Source organism: Periplaneta americana, chromosome 7 (assembly GCF_040183065.1).
Source record: "Periplaneta americana isolate PAMFEO1 chromosome 7, P.americana_PAMFEO1_priV1, whole genome shotgun sequence".
Taxonomy (NCBI): Eukaryota; Metazoa; Arthropoda; class Insecta; order Blattodea; family Blattidae; genus Periplaneta; species Periplaneta americana.
The window spans coordinates 69,408,006-69,415,044 of record NC_091123.1 but is presented as its reverse complement, the minus strand read 5'-3'; the positions used below and the strand labels follow the sequence as shown (position 1 = coordinate 69,415,044).

Sequence of the window (7,039 nt, the reverse complement as noted above, 5' to 3'; positions counted from 1 at the left end):
AACTCCATCCAATATGAATTATGTCATGTTGAACACAAAATGGTTTCCTGTAATGAATGCATGACGACTTTCTACCTATGGTAGCCATCAGGACACGGATACTCACTCTCACGCATACATGGAGAACGAGTGCTGAATTCCTTTAATACTCTATAGGCCTATACACGAAATGACAAAACGCGAGCTACCGAACAAGCCACATCAAATAATTGGCAGTTGTTAACGAGAGTCTGGCAATCTCAGATATATATTGGAGATTGTTTTTGTTATCTCGGCCCGTTAGCTCAGTTGGTTAGAGCGTCGTGCTAATAACGCGAAGGTCGTGGGTTCGATCCCCCCACGGGCCAGTTTTTTTTTTACGTTTATCTAAGGTTAATTTTTATTCAGTATGTTGACTCAATGTCGATACGAGCATACTAGTGTACTGTTTTTTATTTATTCGCACAGGGGAACACTGTCAGATCTGATAGTTTTATTTTCTATTTCCTTCTGGGCCAACTTGCTCTGTAAATCGCAAAAGTTTACGGAAAATCCACTTCTGTACTGTAGCCATTTTCTTTTTTCTTTTACGCATTTTTGGACTTAAACTACGTTGGTATTTTTCATGTTGTTTGCACGGTTTATAGGCCTATTCATTATCAAGCAATTCCCTCTAGAAGCAATGATCTCAGACTTTTAGATCACTGTTGGGCGAGTGCACCAATCTCGGTTAGGAATGTTTAAGTAATAGATAATAGTTAACCACGCATTATATTGTTATTCCGTGGCATCAAGTTCGGTTTCAAGTTAAAGGACGCTAACCATGAGAATTTACTAATCGGTCTTGTGCGATCAATTAAGTAGCTAACCGTGGCATTGAATCTAAGATGGGGTAGGATAGTAGAGTTTTTTGCAATAACGTGTTTCTTGATGCGGTATATTCTAATGCCACGTGACAGAATACGGTGACTACAATAAAGGTATATACAGTAGTAGGAAAGTTTTTTTCCCCCCAGTTGGAATGGGTGATTGGATACGGTAAGGACAAAAAGATAACTGCGTCAGATCATAACATTTTGAGGCATGGAAGGTAATTTATTAGATATAGCCTATATTATTTTAATGTACCGAAGTACATGTGATATTTCCATGCAGATATTCTGCGTCATCATACGATGAAAGAGGGCGGCCACTAGAGGGAACCCAAGAATTGGAACTTAAACTGAGACGATTCTGTCCGACGCCGGGGTGAGTATCCGGTGTGGCTTAGTGGCTAAAGCATTAGCACGTAGAGCTGAAAACCCGGGTTCAAATCCCGGCGCCGGAGGGAATTTTTCTCCGTTCCATTACTCTTTCATCGTATAATTTATTAGAGGATATGACATTAAATAGTGTTGACAGAAAAAGGATAATTCAGGAACGAGACTTGGAGAAGCCTAGATTTGTTTTAAATCAATTAAGTGATTAAGAATGTGGACAAATAGTATTTGAGGTTATGTTCACACGAACTCTAAATTACGGCTATACTTATAGTCAGCGTTACCAATTTAGCGGCTCTTAATTGTTTTTCGGAGACAGTTTCTTTTAATTTCTCTATTTTTTAAATAAGAATTTAATTTTTCAGGATCCTACAAAAATAAAACTTTATCCAATGATAATAACGAATCTAGCGACTTTTGAACTACGGTTTGGCGACATTCCGTACTTTATACTTATGGCTTTTAAGGAACCCGGAGGTTCATTGCCGCCCTCACATAAGCCCGCCATCGATTCCTATCCTGAGCAAGATTAATCCAACCTCTATTATCATATCCGACCTCTCTCAAATCCATTTTAATATTATCCTCCCATCTACATCTCGGCCTCCCCAAAAGTCTTATTCCCTCCGGCCTCCCAACTAACACTCTATATGCACTTATGGATTCGCCCATATGTGCTACATGCCCTGCCCACCTCAAACGTCGGGATTTAATGTTCCTAATTATGTCAGGTGAAGAATACAATGCTTGCAGTTCTGCGTTGTGTAACTTTCTCCATTCTCCTATAATTTCATCCCTCTTAGCTCCGAATATATTTTTCTTAAGCACCTATTCTCAAAAACTCTTAACCTCTGTTCCTGTCTCAAAGTGAGTGTCTAAGTTTCACAGCCATACAGAAGAACAGGTAATAAATTGTTTTATAAATTCTAACTTTCAGATTTTTTGAGAGCAGACTGGAAGATAAAAGCTTCTCAACCGAATAATAACATGCATTTCCAATATTTATTCTGCATTTAATTTTCTCCCGAGTATCATTTACATTTTGTTGTAATAGCCTGTTTTAAAATTATTATTATTATTATTATTATTATTATTATTATTATTATTATTATTATTATTATTATTCTATACTTAACACCTGAGGAATAAGCAGATACAAATAATATGATAAAAAATGTTGCGTAGGAGAAAATTGTACGTAACTTACGCATTTAGTAATGAGTAGTAGTAAGTTAGCATCAGGTAGGATCCAGATATTGATTATGCTCTTTTGAATGATATACAAATAGGTAAATTGGCTAGAATATGTAATAAGTTCAGTGCAAAAAAATGGGCTAATGAGCCAAACGGATTATGTTGCGCTGTTTGTTCCCACAACTAGCCTACTGTAATTTATAAACTTATGTACTTACAAGAGTACTTCTGTTGTCAACACACTTTTTAAATAATATAAGACAGTGCAATACCTTATTCGAAATAGCATCGTTTGGTGCAAAAGAAATACACGATGAAAATTTTATGCCAACATTGAAAGTTCAAAGACAGGCTTATAATTTAATTGGAAGACTTCTTTCAGCTGAGAGTAACAACCCTCAATTCCCACAAATATATTTTATTTTAGTCGCTCAGCAATAATTGTCTACTAGATCTGATATAGTGCCAAGCTTAAAACTGAAAGTGATTGAACAACTCCAGGAAGTAAGATTATTAGTAATATTGTTACATTCATAGTTTTAAATACAATTTTGAAAGCAGTTCAGAAGCAAATGACTTAAAATTTATTATAAGCTAATTATTCACTAAGAAATAACAAAACTATATTTGAACATGTAACAGATATAAGTCAATAATATTTATTTGTAACAAATGCAGCAAAACTCATGCGTATGGATAGTTATTATTAAAGTAATAGGATAAATAAAATGTAAAATCTATAATTTTAAAATAGAAATAAATAATATCTAGTTCGAAATAAATAATATCTAGTTCAAAATAAAGGTTTATATCTATTAATATAATAATTTAATAATAATAATTACCTGGGAACAACAGTAACAAATATAAATGATATTCGGGAGGAAATTAAATACAGAATAAATATGGGAAATGCCTGTTATTATTCGGTTGAGAAGCTTTTATCATCCAGTCTGCTGTCAAAAAATCTGAATTTATAAAACAGTTATATTACCGGCTGTTCTGTATGGTTGTGAAACTTGGACTCTCACTTTGAGAGAGGAACATAGGTTAAAGGTGTTTGAGAATAAGGTGCTTAGGAAAATATTTGGGGCTAAGAGGGATGAAGTTACAGGAGAATGGAGAAAGTTACACAACATAGAACTGCACGCATTGTATTCTTCACCTGACATAATTGGGAACATTAAATCCAGACGTTTGAGATGGGCAGGGCATGTAGCACGTATGGGCGAATCTAGAAATACCGTACATATAGAGTGTTAGTTGGGAAGCCGGAGGGAAAAAGATCTTTGGGGAGGCCGAGAAGTAGATGGGAGGATAATATTAAAATGTATTTGAGGAGGTGAGATATGATGATAGAGCCTGGATTAATCTTGCTCAGGATAGGGACCAATGACGGGCTTATGTGAGAGCGGCAATGAGCCTGCAGGTTCCTTAAAAGCCAGTAAGTAAGTAAGTAATAATAATAATAATAATAATAATAATAATAATAATAATAATATTATTATTATTATTATTATTATTATTATTATTATTAGTATTATTATTATTATTATTATTAACTGTAATAGACCTGATATGTTGATACAGCGTCGTAAAACAACCTACTAAAAAAACTATAATAGAATAACGCATTCCCAAGTAAAGGGTTATGATATTATCAACCTCAAATGGTCTCTTGTTTTATTCCAAGGAGGCCAATTTCCTTATTTTCTCAAAATATTTATCAACGAATTTCATATTCTAGAAGTTAAGATATGTATCTATAACCTCTGCTTTTACACAAATATAACAGAATATAGTATTATGCAATAACATGAGTGTTTTGTGTAGGAATTACCTAGCTTAATAGCACTGTGGTGATAATTTTCTGTGACTATTACACTCTTACTACGTCATACTACTTTTGACCAATAAAACGGTACGAAAGGACGTATTTCAACCAATCATGGCTGTTTTTCGCACAATTTTATCGCGTCCCTAGCGTTTGTTTAATTTTATCGCGTCCCTAGCATTTGTTTAATTTTATCGCGTCCCTAGCATTTGTTTCTTTGTTTGCCAACATTTGAAACTGCGCTGGTCTGGACGTCAAAAAAAAAAAAAAAAAAATATATATATATATATATATATATATATATATATATATATATATAAAATTACAAACCACTCCAGTCGATGCACAGCAGTTTCAAATATGACTCGCATTGGCATTCAAGAACAAGAATTAATAAAAATCACTGATCATACCTATGCATCTTCTGAAATCCGATTTACAAATAAATGAAGAGCACCATTCGGAAATCCTGAATAAGTTGAATACACCATGTAGGCCTAAATAAACGAGTTCCACTTCTATTACGCACACGTCCAATATAACATCAATTGAACCACCAACCACATTCAAATTTGAAAATTGTACATTCAATAATTATTCCTCTTAAAATTATTCATTCGGAAATTCTGAATAAGTTGAATACACCATGTAGGCCTAAATCAACGAGTTCCACTTCTATTACGCACACGTCCAATATAACATCAATTGAACCACCAACCACATTCAAATTTGAAAATTGTACATTCAATAATTATTCCTTTTAAAATTATTCATGTTTATTTTTTATGTCATCGTCGTTAATTAAAATTTTTGTAACACTTGTGTAGAGTATATTAGTTAGGTTATGTTATAGCTTCTGCTATATGATATTATGGATAGTCACGTATCAGAGATTGTTTAATATTAAGATTTATTGAAAATCATCTGTCAAGTGACATTGATTACTGGGATTCGGATAATTGAAGTGGAATGTTGCATTTTAATAAAAATGAAACTGAATCAACAAAGCCTTCTTGACTAGTAACATTGCCAGCGTGTACAGATCGAGAACTTCTCGACGAGAAGGCATTGCTCACTACTGCCATCCAGCATGCATCTAGCGTAATATTTGTAATGTTGAGATGGTACAATAATACATTTGAAGAAAGTTGTATTTTCGTAAGTCAATTAATATTTTATTGTATTGGAGTACTTCGTTACTTCTAATCTTTATATACTTTCTTCTAATCGTGTAATAATAAATTAAATCCCACTCGAGTTTTGATTTTCCTAGATAAATCAAAACGTCTAGTGAGATTACTGTTGATAATTTCATTTTGCTTTAGACTCATTTTTTCAGCCTCTAACAGAAATGAGCGCCAGGGACATTTCCTTGGGGGTAAAGGCGGCGGGTACGTAGGACTGACATCGCTACTGCCATTAATGCCGATTGTATGTAAAGGTGGGAGCCTTAACCTTCCGCCACCTTCTGGGCCGATTTGGCCTATCATGGGGTTGACTTTACGTTTAGACTCATGTTTCTTGCTATGAGATAATTATTACTAGTATTATTATTAATGTAGGAATGATAGAATTACGGCATGGAAATCGAAAGTATTCCGCGAAAAACTTTACCAAACAGTCCTTATCTACTATTAATTCTGCTTGAACTCGCCAGAATTTAAACGTTGTTTCCTGGTGTAGAAAGTCGCCGTGCAAACATAGTTTCACTTTGGTTCCAGAAATTCGGTATTCTTAGAAAATACTTGAGGGTTTGGTGTATGGAGTACTTACTCTGTGTTGCGAGGTGTGGTAAAATTCATGCTCAGTTTTGTATGGTCTCACTATAGCAAGGATAGGCCTAGTCTATTACATTTGGGAACAAATTCTATCTGTACAGCTCATACATTTTGTCAAGACACTCACGATGTGCAGTACGGGAACAACATTTATTTGGAGGGGGTAGGAGTGTAAGGGAAGGTCGGGCGTGTGTTACCGAGTTCAATGCAAAAACTAATCCATTCCCCTATAATTCGTAAGTAGATTCATCCGATCTCGCGCGCAGCTCTGTGGGAAGAGTAGGGGAATGTCTTGACAAAATGGATGACCTGTACGGTTGTAAAATATAAATGCGCTGCTTGCATAACAAGCACTTGAATGTCAATGTATGGGAATCTACTGTTTAGCATTTCTTTTGCTGAGTCATACTCCTCTGGTAAACTATACAATTCAAAACTGCTATTCAGTCGCGTGTTTAAATGCGTTCTAGTGAAAGTTTTATTTTCGTGTAGATTTTTGTTTTATTCAAAATTGTTTAAAATTGCGCTGAAAGTTTGGATATTTTTTTTTGTTTCTTTTAAGAAATCTTCACAGAAAATATGCATTTTCCAATTCACCATCAAGTACCGTAATTTCACACAACTATGGTCCAATATCTCATCACTTTTTAGATTTCTCAATACAATTTACAAAATAAAACTATTAGAAGAATTTTTTTGTTGATATCAACTTTAGAAAGGTCAGGAATTAATATCAAACACTTTTGTTATTCGAAATGTAGTTGATATGTGGAACATCTTTTCATAAACTGTGGACTATAGTTGTGTTATGAAGTCACAACTATAGTGCATTGAATATATCCTAATATAAATCGCTCATGGACTACAGTTGAGAGGATGTTTTGCAACTGTGTCATATAGCATTCAATAATTTTAATATAAAATACAGATTTTGCAGAAGACAGTGAAAAAAATTATTTATTTCTTAATTTTAACCTAACCGCTGTTTCTTTAAG

The 7,039-nt window shown here is 34.2% G+C and overlaps 1 non-coding gene across 1 annotated transcript; it reads left to right on the top strand.

Moving 5' to 3' along the window:
* The first annotated feature begins 273 nt into the window (after positions 1 to 273).
* Positions 274 to 347, top strand: TRNAI-AAU (transfer RNA isoleucine (anticodon AAU)). The gene has a single exon. It is a non-coding gene; the product is annotated as a tRNA-Ile (tRNA).
* Positions 348 to 7,039: the final 6,692 nt, after the last annotated feature.